The 24,450-nt window shown below is 42.3% G+C and overlaps 1 protein-coding gene and 1 pseudogene across 1 annotated transcript in view; both read right to left on the bottom strand.

Annotated features, from left to right (window-relative positions):
- LOC102402808 (antigen WC1.1) overlaps positions 1-24,450 on the bottom strand; it is a gene marked incomplete in the record, with an annotated part of 1,152,186 nt that overhangs the window by 240,868 nt on the left and 886,868 nt on the right.
- On the bottom strand, positions 1,246-8,924 carry LOC102413844 (annotated as a pseudogene).

Raw genomic sequence — 24,450 nt, 5'->3', positions numbered from 1 at the left:
CACCCACGGGACCAGTGTTCAGGCTGAGAAGGGATGGGTCTGGCTCTTGCAGTGTAGACAGAGGCTGGGGCTCACGGGGCTGTAAGAGGCCATCCTGCCACTTTGGAGAGCTGCCTCTGTGAGCCTGGGGAATGTGTGGGGTCTGCAGATGCTGAGAAAATGCACACACCCAGTGGGTGTGACAACCAGAGGTCCCAGGAGGGCAGACAGAGACACCCACCTGGGCTGCCAAGAAGACCCTCCTTCTGAGTCACAAGGTGATCAAGCTCCTCATACATGGCTTCAGCAAGAGCATCTTCATAGCTGGATAAGGCTGAGAGATCCCCAAGCAGGTCAGATGCTGCCCCAGACACCCTGGTCCAGCAGGCCCACCCTTTATCTCCCTGATGTTCACACAGAGGCTGCCTGGACCTCAGGAGCATCTCCCACCCCGTGCACCATGTCAGCACCTTCTTTCCTCGTCTGACCTGAATTCACAGCTCAGCCCCGACTCTCTGGTCTCATAGGAGAGGCTATGACTTATAAAAGTTCACACCCCAGTCCTAAGAACCTCTGTCTACTCACCCCTTAGAGCGCAGCATGGAGCGCATGGAGTTCTTCAGACTCACAACAGAGACCTGGCCTAGGTTCTCCTCCTCACACCTGCCCCATCTCCTGCTGCCACACATTCTCCCTGGTCACTGGTTCCCCCTGCAGCCCACCTCTGCACTCTGCTCTCCATCTGAACACCTGAGTCACCAGGATGATGAGGACCAGGAAGAGAAGGGACCCCAGGATGAGGCAGAGGACCCCAGGCAAGGAGAAGATGCCAGGGAGAGGACTTGACACTGGTCTGGACCCTAAAGAGAACAAGGCAACAGGGGTGGGAGAAGGTCCTTGGCACAGAGAAACCCCCTGTGCCAGCATTTCCAGGGGCTCCAGACAGTGGCGTCCCAGCCTCAGGCACAAGTGCACTGACAGTGACCTGGCTCCCCCAGGTCTCATCCTGAGATGCGTCAACTCCACTCCGGCCAGTGTGGCCCCGAGGCAGAGCCGGGGATTGTCAGGGAGCTGCCCTGCCGAGACAGCCTCTGAGGACCCGGCTCATCTCTTCTCCTTGGGCTTCAGGAGACAGAGCATCAAACGGTCCTGGGACCCGCACCTCAATGATGAGGAGCAACACTCAGGGGCAGGTGGGAGAACCTTAGATTCTGCAACACAGGAACCAGTCTCCCTTGGACCCCAGTCATGAGAAAAATGCGGCCCCAGGAACCAAGGCAGAGGAGTTCCCCAACATAATGCCCCAGGCTCCTCCCCAACAGCCAGGGCTCCTCAGGCTCTTTCCTCTCCTGAGCTGTCAGAGGGCCCACAGAACAGGTCCCCAGACCTGAGTATTCTCTCCTGCCCATGGGTGTTCACAGTACCTGCGGCAGTTGGGGGCAATGTTTTCCTTACACCTAAAGAGAAAAACAGCAGTATGAGGAAAAGAAATTGGCCAGAAAGCAGGGCAAACCCATTTTTCCCTCCTGAGCCTGAAATCAGACCTCAGTCTCCACAACACCAGTGTCCCGTCCTCCCAGCTCCCCCGTCCTAGATGAGAGCCCCAGGACCTGGACACTGTCTGAATACAAACTCCCCACCACCGCCGGCCCAGCCCACTGTCCTTGCGCTGCCCCAGCTCACCCAGGGTGGACCCCGAGCGCCTCACTCACCAGAGCACCTCACACCAGCATCCTCCTCGTGCTTGCAGTCACTCTGACCCCAGGGCTCCGCAGCACAGTTCCACAGGGAGGACTCCCGGCCCCCGCACCGCACCTCATCCAGCCAGATGCTCGCATTTCCAGGACCAAATGCCGCGGCCTGCACAGCTTCCAGGGCCTGGCCACAGCCCAGCTGCTAACACACCACCTCGGCCTCTGCCAGGCTCCAGGAGTCATCACACACGGTGCCCCAGAGGCCACTGTGCCAGACCTCCACCCGCCCTGAGCACTTGCTGTCTCCTCCCCTGAGCCGGAGCTTCTCTCTGTCTGAAAAGGCAGCAGCCCCTCCTGTGACTGCCCTGGTGGGAGGAAGGAGCCCCTGGGAGCCACAGGGGAGGGGGAGGGGCTGACATACCTGTGCAGGGGGCAGCAGTTGGACAGCTCTTGGGTCTTCTTCCTGCACACAACGGGGAAACAGTGGATCAGGGACAGCTGGGGGTGATCTTGTCCCCAAATAAGATTATCTAAGGTCCATGGCTCAGTGCAAATGACACATGAAAACACAGGCTCATTCATTAACTCCTGGGCTGAAACTTTCACTGCATCTGATCACAGCTGAAATTACTTAAATATTTACTTGTTTATCAGTCTTCACATCCCACAGCAAATATAAACATGGACATCTACAAATGTACACATCAGTTCAGTTCAGTTCAGTCCTCAGTCGTGTCCGACTCTTTGCGACCCCATGAATCGCAGCACACCAGGCCTCCCTGTCCATCACCAACTCCCGGAGTTCACTCAGACTCATGTCCATCGAGTCAGTGATGCCATCCAGCCATCTCATCCTCTGTCACCCCCTTCTCCTCCTGCCCCCAATCCCTCCCAGCATCAGAGTCTTTTCCAATGAGTCAACTCTTCGCATGAGGTGGCCAAACTCTTAATGAAAGTTCCATTAGAAGAAGGACCTTGTATATCTTATATGTGCCATGTTTCTGCTATTAGGACAGTGCCTGCACATTGTATGCACTCATTCAACAAATATGTATGGAAAACCTTTTCTAAATGCCTAGATAAGGGCTTCATAGTTATTGAATGAATGGATGAATAAAATTCAGTAAAATAAAACTTTAAATTCACACTAATCAGTGAAATAGTAACCAAATATAAGTGCATGGTAATAGTCTATGATAATAGCTCATATTAAAAATAATCAGTCCAGAAGCACAGAGTTAATTTATACTCAAAATCTCACATACGTAATTTTAATGGAAAATTATTAGATAGATTATAAGCTACTCTTACCTACTATTCAGTGTGACAAGTGGGCAAGTGAAGACTACTGTTGTAAAAGGAAACGCTTTTTTAAATTTATTTTTAATTGGAAGATAATTGATCTACAATGCAGTGTTGGTTGTGTGTGTGTGTGTTAGTCGCTCAGTCGTGTCTGACTGTTTGTGACCTATGGAATGCAGCCCACCAGGCTACACTGTCCATAGGATTTTCCAGGCAAGAATACTGGAGTAGATTGCTATTCCTTTCTCCACTGGATCTTCCCTATCCAGAAATCGAACCCAGGTCTCCTGCACTGCAGGTAGTTTCTTTGCTGTCTGAGCCACCAGAAAAGCCCATAGTGTTGGTTAGGAATCTCTTCAAAAAGAAATATACAGGAAAGACTTAGTAGAATTCTAAGAAGATATATGTACACATATATGTACACACTGAGTAAGGCAGAAATTTTTGCAATAGAGTAAAAAAAAAAAAAAAAAAAACCTGCTGAGAAAAATTTGTATTGAGAAGATGCGGAAATAACAAACAAAAGACTGAAAAGTATATATAAAAGAATTGAAGCTGAGAGAAATAAATACAAATTCAAAGCAACACAAAAAACCAGAAGGGTAAATAGTACCTGTCATAAAGTATCAAAATTTGTATATTCTTTCCAGATCATCCTATCAAACCTCATACCCACTCTATGCAGAGAACCTCTGAGAAAATGATGGCAGGACCTTTGTGAGCAGGTTGCTCATTTTCATGGTCAAAGACTTTACCACCTCTCAATTCTCAGTGTTTAATTATAGGAAAAATATCATCAATGAAAGGTCTAATAGTTTAATGCCTCTTTGGCCTCAAATGGAAAAGACAAAGAGATGAAAAAAGAGGCAAGGAAGGGAGTGAGCCTCTGCTTTTGAAATATCTCTTGCCACAGTCTTAGCTGTGGGTTTCAGGCAACATTCAGCGTACCATTCAAGGTGTACCTGAATGGGGGGTATGTGTTTGTGTATGTGGAGGGGGAGGGAAGGAGAGAGAAAAACAGAGAGAGAAATGTTGAAGGAAGTAAGGTGCTATGGTTTAACTATTTGTCGCCCTCCCCAACATTTATTTATTTCATTCAACATTTATTTTCAAAATCCCAGTTCCCAATGTAACAATATTTAGTGGTGGGGCCTTCTCAAACTCTTCTAAAAACAGAAGAAAGAAACACTTCCAAACTCATTTTATGAGGCCAACATTATTCTGATACCAAAACTAGATAAGGACACCACAAGAAAATAAAATTACAGGCTAATACTCTGATAAATACAGGTGCAAGAATCCTCAACAAAATATTAGAAAACTGAATTTGAGAATACACTAAAAGAATCATACACCATGATCAAGTGATGTTTGTTCCAAGGATGCAAAGATAATTCAACATTCATAAATTAATCAATGTGATACACCAAATAAAGAAAATGAAGGTAAAAGTCATATCTCAAAGGATGAAGAAAAAATGTTGACAAATTCAAAATCCATTTATGATAAAAACTCTTTTACAAAGTAGTTATAGAAGGATTGCATCTCAATATAATTAAGGACATATGAGAAGTTCACAGCTAACATCATATTTGACTGTAAAAAAACAAAAGCTTTCCCTCTGAAATCAGACACAAGACAAAATTATCTACTCTCACCACTTTTATTCAACTTAGTTTTGGTAGTCCTATCCAGATCCATCAGGCAATAAAAAGAAAATCAAGACAACCAAATCTGAAAGGAAGAGGCAAAACTGACACTATTTTCACATTGAAAAGTGAAAGTGTTAGTCGCTCAGTCATGTCTGACTCTTCACAACCCCAAGGACTGCAGCCTGCCAGGCTCCTCTGCCCATCGGGATTCTCCAGGCAAGAATACTGGAGTGGATTGCCATTCCCTCCTCCAGGGGACCTTCCCAACCCAGGGATCAAACCCGGGTCTCTTGCATTGCAGATGGATTCTTTACCATCAGAGTCATGAGAAAGGAGACTCCCTTACATGATACTATATATAGAAAACCCTAAAGACTTCACCAAAAATATGAGAACTAATACACTCAGTAAAGTTGTAGAATGAAAAATCTATATACAAAAATCAGTTGCATTTCTATGCACTAACAACAAACTGCCATGAGGAGAAACTGAGAAAACAATTCTATTTACATTTGCATGAAAATGAATAAAATATCTAGGAATAAATTTAACCAAGGAGGTGAAAGACCTGTACACTGAAAACTATTAGATACTGATGAAAGATACTGAAGATGACTCAAGTAAATGGAAAGATATTCTGTGCTCGTGGAGTGGAAGATCTAATATTATTAACATGCCCATACTACCCAAAGCAATCTACAGATTCACTGCAATCCTTACCAAAATGTCAATGGAAATTTTCACAGATACAGACAAACAATCCTAAAATTTGCATGGAACCACAAAAGACGCTGGATACCAAAGCAATCTTGAGAAAGAGTAATAAAGCTGGAAGTGTCATACTTCCTGTTTTCAAACTATATTACAAAGCTATATTAATCAAAACAGTATGTTGTTGGTATAAAAATGGACACAGAGATCAATGGAACAGAATAGAGAGCCCAGAAATAAACCCATATTTGTATGGTCAATTAATTTTTGACAAAGAAGCCAAGAAGATACAATGAGGAAAGGACAGTTTTTTCAGTAAATGGCATTGGGAAAACTGGACAGCCGCATGCAAAAGAATGAAACTGAACCACTATCTTACACCACACAAAAATCAACTCAAAGTAGATTAAAGACTTGATCACAAGTCCTGAAGCCATAAAATTTCTACAGGAAAAAACAGAAAATAAAATCGTTGACATCAGTCTTCATGAGGATTTTTTGGATTTGACACCAAAATCAAAGGGAACAAGAGTAAAAACAAGCATTTGGGACCACATAAGGCTACAAAGCTTCTGCCCAATTAAGGAAACCATCACCAAAATGAAAAAGCAACCTATGGAACTGGAGAAAATATTTACATATTATATTTCTGATAAAGATTATTATCCTAAATATGCAAGGAACTCACACAACTCAGTAGCAAAAATCAAACAATACAACTTTCAAACAATGGGCAGAGAAACTGATAAATATTTTTTTAAAGAATACATACAACTTGACAATAGGTACATGAAAATGTGCTCAACACTACTAATCATCAGAACATACAAATCAAAACCACAATGAGATATCACCTCATATCCTCTAGAAAGGCTTTTATCAAAAAGAAGAAAGAACAGGAGTTAAGGAGAATGTGAAGAGACAGGAAAGCTTTTGCACAATTAGAGGGAATGTAAGTTGATGCAGCCCCTATGGAAAAAGTATTGAGGTGCATCAAAAATTAAAAATAGAATTGCCATACGATTTAGCAATTTCACTTTGGGGCATTTGGGGCTGAAGGAAACACTAACTTGAAAACCCAATGTTCAATGCAGCAATATTTGTTCGGTTGCTAGGTTGTGTCTGACTTTTTGCAACCCCATGGAGTGCAGCATGCCAGGTTCTTCTGTCCTTCACTATCTCCCAAAGTTTGCTCAAATTCATGTCCACTGAATTGGTGATGCTAACTATCTCATCCTCCGTGGCCCACTTCTCCTTTTGCCTTCAGTCTTTCTCAGCATCGGGGTATTTTCCAATGAGTCAGCTCTTCTCATCAGGTGGCAGAAGTACTGGAGCTTCAGCTTCAGCATCAGTCCTTCCAATGAATATTCAGAGTTGATTTCCTGAATGGACTGGTTGGATCTCCTTGCTGTCCAAGGGACTCGCAATTCATTTGTGGCATCCAAGCACCACAATTCAAAAGCATCAACTCTTTGGCACTCAGCTTCTTTATAATCCAACTCTCACATCCATACATGACTACTGAAATAAACATAACTTTGACTATATGGACCTTTGTCAGCAAAGTGATGTCTCTGCTTTTTAATACTCTGTGTAGGTGTGTCATAGCTTTCCTTCCAGGGAGCGAGCCTCTTTTAATCTCATGGCTACCATCACCACCAGCAGTGATTTTGGAGCCCAAGAAAAGAAAATCTGTCTGTATCCACTTTCTCCCTTTTTATTTGCCATGAAGTGATGGGGCCAGATGCCATGATCTTAATTTTTAGAATGTTGAATGTTGAGCTTTATGCCAACTTTTTCACTCTCCTCTTTCACCCTCAAAAAGAAGCTCTTTAGTTCCTCTTCTCTTTCTTCCAATAGAGTAGTATCATCTGCATATCTGAGGTTGTTGATATCTCTCACGGCAATCTTGATTCCAGCTTGTGATTCATTCAGCCTGGCATTTCCCATGATGTATTCTACATATAATTTAAATAAACAGGGTGACAATATACAGCCTTGACGAATTCCTTTCCCAATTTTGAACAAGTCAGTTGTTTATATTCAGTTTCAACTGTTGCTTCCTGACCTGCATACAGGTTTCTCAGGAGGTAGGTAAGGTGGTCTGGTGAATTTTCCACAGTTTGTTGTGATCCACATAGTCAAAGGCTTTAGTCTAGTCAATGAAGCAGATATTTTTCTGGAATTCTCTTGCTTACTCTATGATCCAACAAATGTTGGCAATTTGATCTCTGGTTCCTCTGCCTTTTCTAAACCCAGCTTGTACATCTTGGAAGTTCTCAGTTCACTTATTGCTGAAACCTAGCTTGAAAGACTTTGAGCATAACCTTGCTAGCATGTGAAATGAGCACAACTGTGCAGTAGTTTGAACATTCTTTGGCACTGCCCTTCTTCAGGATTGGAATGAAAATTGACCTTCTCCAGTCCTGTGGCCACTGATGAATTTTCCAAATTTGCTGATATATTGACTGCAGCACTTTAACAGCATTACTTTTTAGTATTTTATAGCAATATATACAAGAGCCAAACAAGGTAAGTCTTCACTGATGGATGAATGGATAAAGAAAATGTAATATAGACATATATCCACCCATAAAAAAGGAGAAATTTTGCCAGTTTCAACAAGGATGGACCTTGAGGGCATTATGCTAGGTGAAACAAATCAGACAGAGAAAGAAAAATACCATAAAATCTCATTTATATGTGTAATCTTAAAACAAAAAGCAAGTTCAGAGATGTGAGTAGTTGGTGGCTGCCAGAGGTGGGGAATTTGGTGTGGCAAATGTAGTCAAAAGGTATAAACTTGAGTTGTAAAATTAATAGGTGAAGAGATATAACATACAGCATGGTGACTATAGTGAATACCATACTGTCTATTTGAAAGATGATGAGAAAATACATCTTAAACATCCTCATCATATAAGAAAAATATTTAACTATATATATATGGTTATGGATATAACTAGACTTACTCTAGTGATCATTTATCAATATATAAGCATTATGTTGTACACAGCAAACAATTATATCAATTAAAAACTTTTAATAAAGCAAGTTTGGAACATGTGGATTAAATTAGCTCCATCATTTTAGAAACTCAATTTAAACGTATCACTTAGATTTTAAAATATCAAATCTCAATACTATCCTACAGGGTTGGGACAGACACAGAAACAGATAGTAAGTCACCTGCACATGAGATGTAGGCTTCCTCCTTTGGAGAGCAGGAACTGTATTTCCAAGGGTCAGAAGGACACTGCCAGAGAGAGGTATCAGTTTTCCGACATTGGATTAAATCTACCCACTGGGGTCTAGAACCTTCCCTGAGACTAACAGAAGAGTTGAGGGTTCCACTGTCCCACAGCCAAGCTGTCTGCAGATCACGGACACAGTGATGTCTTCCATGGGGCTGCGGCAGACACTGCCCCAGGTCCCGTTGTAGAAAACTTCCAGCCACCCAGCACACTGCTGGTCCTCGTTCACCATCCTGAGGGCCAGGAACTCTGAGATTGAAAGGGAGGAGATGGGACACAGTGAGCACCCCACTCAGTGCTCTGGGTTTTCCTCTCTCCCCAGAATTGTGAACACTCATCTCTGACTCAGCTGAGGAAGCAAATCCACTAGATGACCAGAGTGAAATCTGTCTCCTTTTTATCTGACTTTGTCCATCTGTGTCTGTCTTTCTAAATATTTCTACCACCATGATGTAGTGGATATGAACTGAGAGGAAGACCAACCTGGACACCTTCAGGGAGTGGAAGCTGATACCTGCTTCCTGACAAAACATCAAAAAGAGTGTATGAAAGGGGTGTGATGTGGACAGTGTGGAGGCAGATAGAATAATGGACCTGTGACTGCTTCCTTATCTGGCAAAGGGGACTTTACAGATGTGATAAAGGTAAGGACCTTGAGATTACCCTGAAATATGATGGATTAACCACCTGAGCACAATCTAATCACAATCTTAGACTCACTATCCTTTAGAGTGGAATACTTTTCCTCGTTCTGGTTAGAGGGAGATGTGAATATAACAGTTAGAGATGTGGAGTGTTGCTGGTCTGATGATGAACAGAAGCAGGTTATGAACAAAAGCAGGCAGGCAGTTTTTAGAAGCTTGAAAAGACAAGAAACAGATTATTTCCCAGAGGCTGAGAGGTGATGTGACTCTACTGAAACCTTGATCCCCATCCTGTGAGATTCCTGCTGGACATCTAAGCTACAGAAGTGTAAGGAAGTACATGTGTTGTTTTAAACCATTAACTATGTGGAAATTTGATACAAAACAAAAAAACTAGCACCTTGGCTTTAAGACTTCTCTACCATATGTACCAGAAGAGTGAGCCCTGATTTCAAGGAAAACTGAGAAAAGGCTCTGCCAGCAAACACTACTGAGGAGAAAGGACCAGAATCTCAGCTGCTGCAGGAGGCAGTGAAAGCACCTCGTCTTCACATCTGCTGGAAAGACAGGTTCTATGGGAGGAAGCCTCCTTCTCTGATGCTTTCAGCATCTCTCCCTCAGGGATCAGACCCCCGTCCTCCTGGGCCCTCCCCTCCCCTAGTCGGTGGACAGTGTGGAGTGCTGACCCGAGCAGATGACCCCCGCGTCCTCCTTGTGTCTGCAGTCGTGCCGCCCCCAGCCCCGGGAAGGGCACCTCCACACGTGGGACTTCTTTCCTGTGCAGTTCAGGTCGTCCAGCCAGATGGGCCCTGATTCTGCCCCGAAGTGAGCAGACCCCGAGGGCTTGTCCACAGCCCAGGTGCCTGCACACCACGCGGGCATCGTCCAGGTCCCAGTTGTCATCACAGATGGTGCCCCAGGAGCCCTGGTCAAGGATCTCCACTCTCCCGGCGCAGGGACCGCCCCCATCCACCAGGCGGAGTTGTCTGCTATCTGAGGAGAGAGAAATGGGACAATGAGGCGTTGACCTGGGGAATGAAATGGTCTTCTGTCCTGTGGGACCTTCACCTGAGCAGTAGGGGGCGCTCTCCTCTGAGGCTGCAGACCCTGCTTGTTCAGACAGGGAGCCATTGCACTGGGGCAGCACCTGGGTGCGGTTTCCTGAAAAAAGAGCGATGATTAGAGGGTTGGGAGGGTTGAAGAGCAGGAAATTCAGTTAAGCAAAATAATTTTTAGGAGGGGAGGGGAGTTTGGGGGGAAACAGTCCCTGGCTGTTCACCTGAAACTGTAATAACATTGTTAATCGGCTAAACCCAATACAAAGTAAAAAGTTCAAAATAAAATAATAATAATAATAATGACCTAGTGATGGAGCTGAGATGAAACCTGTAACATACCAGTAAAGTTACCATAATCTTAGTGTTTCCTTTCTCTATGAACAGCCCTGGTCCTGACAACGCCACAATTCCTGCTTTAAGCCAAGCTTTGCCCTAAGAATGAGTTAAATTAGTTGCTCTATCCTTAATCTACCCCTAAATAGAAGAAGCAAAACAAAATCCTTTCTGAAGGGTTTGTTCAATTTTTTTATCTACAATGTTTGTGATTTTAAAAACACTTCTATAAAAGAGATCTCAAAAAAATAAAAATAAAAGAGATCTCATGGAAAACAAAAGGAAAAAGAAACATTAAAAAAATTTCCCAGGGTATTTGGCTCTTAAAGTTACCTGACAGAGAGTTTATTTTATTTATTTTTATTAATTTTTATTTGAGCATAATTGCTTTACAACGTTGTGGATGCTTCTGCTGTACAGCAAATTCAATACATTATATATACATGTAAGGGTTTCCTAGGTGACTCAGTGGTAAAAAAATCTGCCTGCCAAATAGGAGACCAGGGTTCCATCCCTAGTTGGGAAGATCCTCTGGGGAAAGAAATGGCAACCCACTCCAGTATTCTTGCCTGGGAAATCCTATGGACAAAGGAGTGTCGCAGGCTACATCCATGAGGTCACAAAAGAGTCAGACAAAACTCAGCGACCAAACAGCAATCACACACACACACACACACACACACACACACACACACATATATATATATATATATATATATATATATATATCTTCTTTCTTGGATTTACTTCCTATTTAGGTCACCAGAGAGCACTGAGGAGAGTTCCCTGTGCTATACAATAGGTTATTATTTATCTATTTTAAGTGTTCAGTTCAGTCTCTCAGTAGTGTCCGACTTTTTGTGACCCCATGAACCGCAGCACACCAGGCCTCCCTGTCCATCACCAACTCCCGGAGTTCACCCAAACCCATGTCCATCGAGTCGATGATGCCATCCAACCATCTCATCCTCTGTCGTCCCCTTCTCCTCCTACCGTCAATCTTTCCCAGCATCAGTGTCTTTTCCAATGAGTCAGCTCTTCCCATCAGGTGGCCAAAGTATTGGAGTTTCAGCTTGAACATCAGTCCTTCCAATGAACACCCAGAACTGATTTCCTTTAGGATGGACTGGTTGGCTCTCTTTGCAGTCGAAGGGACTCTCAAGAGTCTTCTCCAACACCACAGTTCAAAAGCATCAATTCTTTGGTGCTCAGCTTTCTTTATAGTCCAACTCTCACATCCATACATGACCACTGGAAAAACCATAGCCTTGACTAGATAGACCTTTGTTGGCAAAGTTTATGTGTGCGTGCATGCTAAGTCACTTCAGTCGTGTCTGACTCTGTGACACTATGGATTGTAGCCCATCAGGCTCCATGTCTACGGGATTCTCCAGGCAATATCTATTTTATACTTAGTATCAATACTGTAGGGCTTCTGAGTCTGGTGGCTGAGGCAGTAAAGAATCCACCTGCTGTGCAAGAGACCTGGGGTGATCCTTGGGTTGGGAAGATCCCCTGGAGGAGGGTATGGCAACCCACTCCACAATTCATTCCTGGAGAATCCCCATGGACAGAGGAGCCTGGCAGGCTACAGTCCATGGGGTTGCAGAGTCGGATACGACTAAGTGCACAGCACAGCACATCAATAGTGTCTATATGTCATATATGTCAATCTCAATGTCCCAATTCATCCCACTCTTCATTTCCCCTCTTAGTATCCATATGATGTTCTCTATGTTGGTGTTGTCTCTATTTCTGCTTTGCAGTAAGTTCATCTCTATCATTTTTCTAGATTCCACATATAAGTGATGTTATACAGTATTTGTTTTACTCTTTCTGATTTACTTCATTCTACATAACAATCCTATTTCAAACCCTAAAGATGATGCTGTGAAAGTGCTGCACGCAATATGCCAGAAAATTTGGAAAACTCAGCAATGGCCACAGGACTGGAAAAGGTCAGTTATCATTCCAATCCCAAAGAAAGACAATGCCAAGAATGCGCAAACTACCACACAATTGCACTCATCTCACTAGCAAAGTAATGCTCAAAATTCTCCAAGCCAAGCTTCAACAACACGTGAACCGTGAACTTCCAGATGTTCAAGCAGGTTTTACAAAAGGCAGAGGAACCAGAGATCAAATTGCCAACATCCACTGGATCATCAAAAAAGCAAGAAAGTTCCAGAAAAACATCTTTTTCTGCTTTATTGGCTGTGCCAAAGCCTTTGACTGTGTGCATTACAATAAACTGTGGAAAATTCTAAAAGAGATGAGAATACCAGGGCACCTGAACTGCCTCTTGAGAAATTTGTACGCAGGTCAGGAAGCAACAGTTAGAACTGTACATGTAACAACAGACTGGCTCCAAACAGGAAAAGGAGTACGTCAAGGCTGTATTTGTCACCCTCCTTATTTAACTTCTATGCAGAGTACATTATGAGAAATGCTGGGCTGGATGAAGCACAAGCTGGAATCAAGATTTCTGGGAGAAATATCAATAACCTCAGATATGGAGATGACACCACCCTTATGGCAGAAAGTGAAGAGGAACTAAAGAGCCTCTTGGTGAAAGTGAAAGAGGAGAGTGAAAAAGTTGGCTTAAAGCTCAACATTCAGAAAACAAAGATCATGGCATCCAGTCCCATCACTTCATGGGAAACAGATGGGGAAACAGTGGCTGACTTTATTTTTTTTGAGCTCCAAAATCGCTGTAGATGGTGACTGCAGCCATGAAATTAAAAGATGCTTACTCCTTGGAAGAAAAGTTATGACCAACCTAGACAGCATATTAAAAAGCAGAGACATTACTTTGCCAACAAAGGTCCTACTAATCAAGGCTATGGTTTTTCCAGTAATCATGTATGGATACGAGAGTTGGACTATAAAGAAAGCTGAGCACCAAAGAATTGGTGCTTTTGAACTGGGGTGTTGGAGAAGACTCTTGAGAGTCCCTTGGACTGCAAGGAGATCCAACCAGTCCATCCTAAAGGAAATCAGTGCTGAGTATTCACTGGAAGGACTGATGCTGAGGTTGAAGCTCTAATACTTTGGCCACATGATGTGAAGAACTGACTCATTTGAAAAGCCCCTGATGCTGAGAAAGATTGAAGGCGAGAGGAGGAGGGGACGACAGAGGATGAGACGGTTGGATGGCATCACCAACTCAGTGAACATGAGTTTGAGTAATCTCTGGGAGTTGGTGATGGACAGGGAGCCCCCTTGTGCTACAGTCAATGGGGTCGCAAAGAGTCGGACATGACGAGCGACTGAACTGAACTAAACCGAACATAACAATCTCTAGGTCTATCCATGTCTCTGCAAATTTCACAACTTTATTCTTTTATGGATGAGTAATATTCCATTTTATATATGTACAACTTCTTCTCTATCCATTCCTCCTGTGAGGGACATTTAGGTTGCTTCTGTGTCCTGGCTGTTGTAAATAGTGCTGCAGTGAACATTAAGATGAATGTGTCTTTTTGAATGGTGATTCTCTCCAGGTATGTGCCCAGGAGTGGGATTGCTGAGTCATACGATAGTTCTATTTTTAGTTTTTTGAGGAACCTCCATACTGTTCTCCATAGTAGTTGTGCCAATTTACATACCCATATGTAGGAGGTTTCCCTTTTCTGCACATTCTCTTCAACATTTATTGTTCGTAGATTTTTTTAATGACATTTTATTTAATGACATTCTGACTGGTGTGAAGTAATACCTGACTGCAGTTTTGCATCTCTCTAGTAATTAGTGATGTTGAACATCTTTTCATGTATTTGTTAGCCATCTGTATGTCTGGAGAAATGTCTGTTTAGGTCTTTTCCCCATTTTTCAACTGGGTTGTTTGGTTTGTTGATATTGAGTTGTTTGTGCATTTTGAAGATCAGTTGCTTGTTAGTTGTTTCATTTTAGTTGCAAATATTTTCTCCCATTCTGACAGTTGTCTTTTTGTTCTGTTTATGGTTTCCTTTGCTATGCAAAACCTTTTAAGTTTAATCAGGTCCTATTTGTTTATTTTTGTTTTTATTTTCTTTACTCTAGAAGGTTGGTCAAAAAAGATCTTGTTGCAATTTATGTCAAAGAATCTTCTGCCTATGTTTTCCCCCAAGAGTTTTATAGTCTGACAGAGAATTTAAATAGCCATGATTAAAGTCCTCAAAGAATTAATTAACAAGATGTGTGTCTTGGCAGAAAAACGATAATAAAAACAAATGAAAATTCTACAGATGAAAAAGTTAACAGCTGAAATTAAGAACTAGAGAATGAGTCTATCAGCACATTAGATCAATATAAAGTAGAAATAGTAAAATGGAAGATGAGAGGATAAATATTCCTCTATATAGAAAAGCTAGTTACATGGTAAGTGCCTGGTTAAACAATACTGTATAACAAAGTTTCCCCCCAAATTTAGCAGCTGAAGGAATTTTTTTTTTTTAATTTTGATCATAATTTCCTGGTCAGTAATTTGGGAAAGAATCAACTTGGCAGTTCTATCTTTGGGGTCTCTCATGTGGTTGCACTTAGATGTTATCTGGGGCTGATATCTCTAAAGGTTTGATTGAACTGTGGTTATGTAAGGAAATTTCCTGAAGTATTTTTTTGGTTGGGGATTAGGAGGGATAAAGGAGCATCCTGTCTGCAACTTAATCCAGAAAGATTTTACATACTCAAGGGTAAATGGGGCAGGAGAGGGACAAAGGAGGAGAGAGAGGGAAAGCTAGAACAAGACAGAGAAAGAGAGAGAAAACTAGAGAGAGAGAGAGGGGGAGAGAAAATAAAGAAAGAAAGAAGAATTAAAGCAAAATACTAACCTAACATTTGGGGAATCCAGATAAAGTTCAGAGAGAATTCACTCCTAGAAAACCTTCACTAAAGGAAATACTAGTAACATCAAACCCATGAAATGCCTAGGAGAAAACCTAGGTAAAGATGTGCAAAACATCGGAGAGAAATTCAAGACCAAATTGAATGAAGGGATATATTTTGCCAATGATTTGGGACACTCAATGTTGTCAAAATAAATCATTCTCAAATTTATATACAGATTAAAGCTAACCTCAATAAAATTCCCTGATGCTTTTGTGTGTATGAAACATGACAAGATGATTCAAAGTTTATGTTGTTGTTCAGTCACTCAGTCATGTCTGACTCTTTGCAACCCCATGGACTGCAGCACGCCAGGCTTCCCTATCCATCACCAACTCCCAGCCTTTACCCAAACTCATGTCCATTGAGTCAGTGAGGCCATCCAACTATCTCATCTTCTGTTGTCCCCTTCTCCTCCTGCCTTCAATCTTTCCAAGCATCAGGGTCTTTTCTAATGAGTCAGCTCTTCACATCAGGTGGCAAAGTATCGGAGCTTCAACTCAAAAATGTATACAAAATACAAAAACCAAGAATGACCAAGGCAGTTAGGAAGAACAGCAACAACATAACTTCTTAAAGTTACCCAGACTTACTATGTGTTTTTAGTCACTCAGTCATTTCTGATTCTTTGTGATCCAGTGGACCATAGCCCAGCAAGCTACTCCCTCCATGGGGACTCTCCAGGCAAGAATACTGGAGTGGGTTGCCATGCACTTCTCCAGGGGAATCTTCCCAACCCAGGGATCAAACCCAGGTCTCCTGCCTTACAGACAGATTCTTTACCATCTGAGCCACAATGGAAGGTTCAAGATTTACTATAAAATTACAATAATTAAGAAAATGTGGTACAGGTGGAAGGATAGACAAATGACACAGTAGAACAGAATAGAAAGTCTAAAAGAAGTACTCAGACATATGTGCCCTTTCGTTTATCACAAAGGTGGCACTGCAGTGGGGAATAGTCTTTCCAGAAAAAGATTTTCAGTCAACTGTATGCCCATATGAAAACATGACACTTGACCCTTATCCTACACAGTTATCAGTCCTAGAGGCACTGTATGATTACATGCAAAATAAAAGTAATTACACTTCTGTGAGATACTCTCAGAGAATATTTTTGTGATTTTGGAGTAGACAAAGTTCTTTCTAGGAGGATATAAGGAGCTCTATGGACTGGAACAAGGGCTGGTTCAAAACTGAGACAGGAGTACGTCAAGCCTGTATATCGTCACCCTGATTATTTAACTTCTATGCAGAGCACGTCATGCGAAATGCTGGAATGGATGAAGCACAAGCTGGAGTCAAGATTGCTGGGAGACATATCAATAACCTCAGATATGCAGATGACACCACCCTTATGGCAGAAAGTGAAGAGGAACTAAAGAGCCTCTTGATGAAGGTGAAAGAGGTGAGTGAAAATGTTGGCTTAAAACTCAGCGTTCAGAAAAGGAAGATCATGGCATCTGGTCCCATCACTTCATGGCAAATAGATGGGGAAACAATGAAAACAGTGACAGACTTTATTTTCTTGGACTCTAAAATCACTGCAAATGATGACTGCAGCCATGAAATTAAAAGATGCTTGCTCCTTGGAAGAAAAGCTATGACAAACCTAGATAGCATATTAAAAAACAGAGATATTACTTTGCCGACAAAGGTCCAACAAAGCTATAGTTTTTCCAGTAGTCATGTATGGATGTGAGAGTTGCACCATAAAGAAAGCTGAGCACTGAAGAATTGATGCTTGTGAACTGTGGTGTTGGAGAAGACTTTTGAGAGTCCCTTGGACTTCAAGGATATTAAACCAGTCAATCCTAAAGGAAATCAGTGCTGAATATTCATTGGAAGGACTGATGCTGTGGTTGAAGCTCTAATACTTTGGCCACATGATGGGAAGAACTGACTCAATGGAAAAGACCCTGATGTGGAAAAATTCTGAAGGCAGGAGGAGAAGGAGATGACAGAGGATGACATGATTGGGTGGTATCACCAACTCAATTGATATGAGCTTGAGCAAGCTGCAGGAGATGATGAAGGACAGGGAAGTTTGATGTGCTGCAGTCCATGGGATTGCAAAGAGTCGGACATGACTGAGTGACTGAACTGAACTGACTGACTGAAGGAGCACTACATGTACAGTAAAAAAGGTGAATGAATTCACTTAAGATTAGTAACTTGGCTCATTGAAGTACACCATACCATTAAGAAAATTAAAATATAAGACAGAATTAAACACAAAAAATAATAATAAATATTTATTCCAAAAGTCATCATCATGGTAATTTGCACCTTTGTATTTGTAATAGTCAAAACCTGGCAACAAACTCAAATTTCTGCCACTAGTTGAATGGATCAATGCATGGTCATGTGATCATTCAAAGGAATACTCTATAGTAATAAAATTGAATACAATGTTGCCATAAACAACATCATGAGTGAGAAATTAGACATGAAAGAAAACATTCTGTATGGTTACACATAAAGTTCAAAAACTGGGAAAATATTCTATGGCAGTACAAGTCTTAGGTAAGCAGTCTTCCCTGGAGAGGAGGAGGACACAGCTATTGGGAGGCGATAGTGATTCTGTGGTGCTGTGCATGTTCTCTTTGTAGATCTGGATTGGGGAACATGACCCTAGGTATACACTTATTGTTTGTACTTTGTTCTCTATTATTGTCCTTAAATAATAATGTTTCATAAAAATATTATTCATCTAAGCATTTCTTTCCTGACATAGCACTTCTTAGCATTTCTTAGCACTTCTTTCCCCTGAAAAAAAATGAGTAAACAATGAGAATGCTATGGAGCAGGACCTTACGGAACCTTCTCAGGACAGACCACCCTCATGTCCTGCACCTGCTTCTGTCTGTAGAAAAGCCTTAGCCAAAGAATAAATCTAATCACAGAAATGAAAAATTTTCAGAAACATAGGAAAACAGTCAAATAGGATAAAATAATAATAGTTTAGCCCTAAACAAAGTCAAGGATTTTTAGTTCCTCCTCATGGGCTATAGCTAACATTCTGAGCCATATCCTTTGAGTTGTTTTGCAGATGCTGAAATCCCAACCAGGAGGTAGAAGTAAATTACATGATGACCAGACTAGTGGGGTGCCATTTTCTTCTCCAGGGGATCTTCCCACCCCAGGGATCAAACCTGAGTCTCTTGCATTGCAAGCAGATTCTTTACCATCTGAGTCAACAGGGAAGCCCATAATCTTCTTCATCTTGCACAATTCCAAGAATTGGCCTCAAGGAAATGGGAACAGATCGACACTAGAACTGATGATTAACTGTATTTCAAATAATAAAGGTGACACTGATCAGACCTATTTCAAGATGACTGTCGGGGCTAGCTGTGCTATTCTGCAGGTAGCCTGTCCCCTACCTCCACCTGTGCACTCCTAAAATTCCCATTTAAAAACTCTTGTCCCTGATCAGCAAGGGAGAGCTGGTTCTTTGGTACATTAGTCATCTGTCTCCCCAGACCTGCTGGTTTACTCAACAAAGCTATCTTTAATTTTACCCCACGCTTGTCTCTCAGTATTGGATTCTTGAGTAATGAGCAGCTGAAACCTGAGTTCAATAATTTCACTACATAATATCTTCCTTTTGAAGCCTGTTTTCGCTTATTTTCTGCTCTGGGGAAATTTCACTCCAGGAGCATCCTAAGTATAGTAGCCTTTCCCTGTCTTACCTGAGCAGATCACAGAGGCCATGTTGCCATGGGAACAGTCAGGATCACCCAGGGCAGTCACAGGGCATTTCCACAGGAAGGACTCAGTCCCTGAGCAGTGAAATCGGGCTTTCCAGAGTTGATCACTTCCTTCTGCTCCATTTGGGGTGGAGATGGTGACTCCACAGCCGAGTTGACGACAGACAACATTGGCATTGGCCAGACTCCAGTGGGAGGCACAGAGTGCTCTCCATTGTCCAGAAATATACATCTCCACCTGCCCCATACACTGAGGGGTGTCATTTTTCATAAGCCGGACTTCTGTGTACACTGATAGAAAAAGACAGGATTTCAGCACAATCTGATTTCTTTTTTACCTTGAACTGAGTGTACACGGAGGTTAAGTCCTGATGTGCATCTCAACTGAACAGACAACCTGAGCAGCTCCACTGTGGTGACAAGTGCCCCCTGGACAGGGCACTCTGGGGCAGGACCAGAGCTCAGGCTCCTCCCCCTCACACCTGAACTCTTCAGCCCAGACCTGGCCATCGGACTCTCTGAATGGCACATGTCCCAGGGCAGACACAGCCTTGCCACATCCCAGCTCTGCACAGATGACCTGGGCAGTGGGGAGTGTGAAGTTTCCATCAGACACTGGGGTCCAGGCTTCTCCAGAATGCACTTCTACTCGCCCTGAGCAGGGTCCATCCCCTCCAGCCAGACGCACAAATCCTAAGAGAAACAAAGAACAATAAACACAGTGAGTGTTCATGAACCTGGCTTGACAATTGGAAACAACATTCACAGGCATGAGATGGTGTGAAAGCTTTTCTTTCCAACAGTGGAATAAGAGGGGACAAGAAGAGAGAATTTGACTATCATTGTCAAACTGCATTTTCATGAGCAAGTTTCTGAAGAGATATCCAGAAGGACTGAAGGATCAGTTCAGAATGGCTGAATCCCGAGAATATATATTGGTTAGGATTGTTAATTCCTATCTGGGGCATGGAAACTACAGTGCCCAAAGAAACCGCACAGTGGTAGATATTCAAACGTGGGTGCAGAGCTGAAGTGAGAGTGAAAAAGGTCCATGGGGTTCAAGAGCTTACAGGCCTAAGAGCCAGAGAAGTTTAGAAGTTTAGAGGACCATCCTGAGATTTCTGGGGCTAAACTTCTGGCCAGTTTTCTCTCAGAGCCAATATTCAAGTCACTGAGGACAGGGAATATCACACGGGCTGGATCTGAGTGCAGGTATTATAATCTAATTGTGAAAGAAGTTGTCCACAGGTAAGTTTAGAAATGACAAAAGCTCAGAGAGTCATAGGAGAGGGAGGGAATGGTCCTAGCCATATTTCTTAAAAACCTAGGATTTATCAAGACACCTAGGAGAAAGTGAGGTCTCAGTGGGATTATGCAAGACATTTGAGTTAGTTGATTACTTCATACTAGACATGAGATTCTCAGCAAATGTGAAAGAGTAATGATAATTTAATGTATTCTAACCTTATCTATATGCTAATTGCATATGCCTTTCCTATTTGGATTTCTGAGATAAGAAGCCAGCAACCTATAAAAAAGGAAAATGAAAGGAAGAGAGCAGACAGCAAACAACCCAATATACTTTCAGTTCAGCCACTCAGTCGTGTCCGACTCTTTGCGACCCCATGAATCGCAGCATGTCAGGCCTCCCTGTCCATCACCAACTCCCAGATTTCACCCAAACTCGTGTACATCGAGTCGGTGATGCCATCCAGCCATCTCATCCTCTGTCGTTCCCTTCTCCTCCTGCCCCCAATCCCGCCCAGCATCAGGATCTTTTCCAATGAGTCATCAGGGTCTTTTTGCATGAGGTGGCCTAAGTATTGGAGTTTCAGCCTCAGCATCAGTCCTTCCAATGAACATCCAAGACTGGTCTGCTTTATAATGGTCTGGTTGGATCTCCTTGCAGTCCAAGGGACTCACAAGAGTCTTCTCCAGCACCACAGTTCAAAAGCATCAATTTTTCAGCGCTCAGCTTTCTTCACAGTCCAACTCTCACATCCATACACGACCACTGGAAAAACCATAGGCTTGACTAGATGGACTTTTGTTGGCCAAGTAATATCTCTGCTTTTTAATATGCTTTCTAGGTTGGTTACTAGGTTGCTGTCTAGGAAGATTACTTTCCTTCCAAGGAGTTAGCATCTTTTAATATATACTTTAGAGATTTCTAAATTGCAAAAGCCTCAATAGGAATGAAACATAAAAAGATTTGGGGGAAAAAAGACTTGTTCAACAAGATTTTAACACTTTTTATCCCCTGTGCTCCTCCCATTTACCACATAACCCTGCTACCCTTTCTGATTTCTCCCAATGCAGAAAAGAAAAAACAAGCTTAAGAGCTACAAATAGACGGCAAGGAGACTCCAAAAGGAAAGAACTTCTGTAGGGAGTGAGGTGGAGTGAGTGGCAGGTTAAATGGGGAGTGGATGGAGTATGAGAGAGAGAGACCAAAAAAAGACTGATGATAATGATTTCATCCTTCAGAGACCATATTTTGGATAGAGAAAAGGTAATCCAATAAGAAAAAAACCAGCACATCATAAAGAACAACTTTTTAAATAATTTTCCTGGTTTCTGAGTGTGTTCATAATTATTTATGTACATGGTGGAATTCGTTCTGGTGAAGGACTCTGATTGCATAAGTTTGTGAACTTGAAGTCTCAAAAAGAATGATGTAACAGAATAAAAATCTACTATAGAGAGCAGGTGGAGAAGGCAATGGCAATCCACTCTGGTGTGCTTGCCTGGACAATCCCAGGGACAGCAGAGCCTGGTAGGCTGCCGTCTATGGGGTCGCACAGAGTCAGAGATGACTGACGTGACTTAGCAGCAGCAGCAGCAGCAGCATAGAGAGCAGGAGAGAACAGAAAAGGCACTGCAGAAATTAAAGAATTGAAGGGTTAGCTTGACCACTCATACAAGAATGAATGATGAGAGAGAGGATGATCTGCTTGCCTTTTATTATTTATCCATTTCCATCTCCCCAGAGAGGCCCAGGTTAAGCCCCCTAATCTATTCTGGCTGGTAGTTTGGTCACAGGCTACACATCCTAGATAAACCATTTTCATTTAACTGGTTGTTGTTGTTGTTGTTGCTCAGCCACTCAGTCGTGTATGACTCTTTGCTACCCCATGGACTGAAGAATGACAGGCTTCCCTGTCCTTCACTATCTCCCTGAGTTTGCTCAAACTCATGTCCATCAAGTCGGTGATACCATCTAATTATCTCATCTTCTGTCGTCCCTTTCTCCACCAGCCTCCAATCTTTCCCAGCATCAGGGTCTTTTCCAGTGAATCAGTTCTTCATATCAGGTGGCCAAAGTATTGGAGCTTCAGCTTCAGCATCAGTCCTTTTAGGGAATATTCAGGGTTGATTTCATTTAGAATTGAGTGGTTTGATCTCCTTGCAGTGCAAGGGACTCTCAAGAGTCTACTCCAACACCACAGTTGAAAAGCATCAGTTTTTCAGTGTTCAGCCTTCTTTATGGTCCAACTCTCACATCCATACATGACTATTGAAAAAAACCATAGCTTTGACGAGATGGACCTTTGTCTCAAAGTAATGTCTCTGTTTTTTAATATACTGTCTAGGTTTGTCAGCTTTTCTTCCAAAGAGCAAGCATCTTTTAATTTCATGATTGCAGTCACTGTCCACAGTGATTTTGGAGCCCAAGAAAAAAAAGTCTGTCACGGTTTCCATTTTTCCCCCATCTGTTTGCCATGAAATGATGGGACAGGATGCCATGATCTTAGTTTTCTGAATGCTGAGTTTCAAGTCAGCTTTTTCACTCTCCTCTTTCACTTTCATCAAGAGGCACTTTAGTTCCTCTTCACTTTCTGCCATTTAGGGTGATGTAATCTGCATATCTGAGGTTGTTGATATTATATTAATTCCATGAGATTAAAGATTTAGAATAACAAAGAGAGAAGTATTTCTTGTATTCTGTTTTATATACCCTGATAAAAGTTACATATTCAAATATGTGCTGGATAATCAATAAAGTCTTCGGACATATTAAGATAGAGACTTCTGAGATATCTTATTTCTTTTTTATTTTCTACTTGATTTTAAAATTTACATAGAAGAATAAGTGTGTGAAAATTCTAAGAAAATTATTAAATAGAAGGCTGAATAGGAAAAGGAGTACATCAAGGCTGTATAATGTCCCCCTGCTTATTTAACTTATATGCAGAGTACATCACGAGATATTCTGGGCTGGAAGAAGCACAAGCTGGACTCAAGATTGCTGGGAGAAATATCAATAACCTCAGATATGCAGATGACACCACCCTTATGGCAGAAAGTGAAGAGGAACTAAAAAGCCTCTTGATGAAAGTGGAAGAGGAGAGTGAAAAAGTTGGCTTAAAGCTCAACATTAAGAAAACGAAGATCATGGCATCTGGTCCCATCACTTCATGGGAAATAGATAGGGAAACAGTGGAAACAGTGGCTGACTTTATTTTGGAGGCTCCAAAATCACTGCAGATGGTGACTGCAGCCATGAAATTAAAAGACACTTACTCCTTGGAAGGAAAGTTATGACCAACCTAGATAGTATATTCAAAAGCAGAGCCATTACTTTGCCGGCAAAGGTCCATCTAGTCAAGGCTATGGTTTTTCCAGTAGTCGTGTATGGATGTGAAAGAAGGACTATGAAGAAAGCTGAGCGCTGAAAAAATTGATGCTTCTGAGCTGTGGTGTTGGAGAAGACTCTTGAGAGTCCCTTGGACTGCAAGGAGATCCAACCAGTCCATTCTGAAGGAGATCAGCCCTGGGATTTCTTTGGAAGGAATGATGCTAAAGCTGAAACTCCAGTACTTTGGCCACCTCATGCGAAGAGTTGACTCATTGGAAAAGACTCTGATGCTGGGAGGGATTGGGGGCAAGAGGAGAAGGGGACGACAGAGGATGAGATGGCTAGATGGCATCACCAACTCAATGGACGTGAGTTTGAGTGAATTCCGGGAGTTGGTGATGGACAGGGAGGCCTGGCATGCTGCGATTCATGGGGTCGCAAAGAGTTGGACACAACTGAGTGACTGAAATGAACTGAACTGAACTGAACTGAAATGTATTCAACATTTGTTGACACAACATGACTAAATATGCTAAAATTCTAGAGTGGAGATTATTTCAATGTTAGCCAAGGATCTACAGCTTCTTTTTCACTGGGAGTTTGCTGATTCATTGCATAATTTAATGATTCAGAATCTGGGCTTGGGCAAGCAGAGGACTATTGGG

Source organism: Bubalus bubalis, chromosome 4, assembly GCF_019923935.1.
Source record: "Bubalus bubalis isolate 160015118507 breed Murrah chromosome 4, NDDB_SH_1, whole genome shotgun sequence".
Classification (NCBI taxonomy): domain Eukaryota; kingdom Metazoa; phylum Chordata; class Mammalia; order Artiodactyla; family Bovidae; genus Bubalus; species Bubalus bubalis.
The sequence above is the reverse complement of the archived record's forward strand: the minus strand, read 5'-3'. Positions and strand labels throughout refer to the sequence as shown.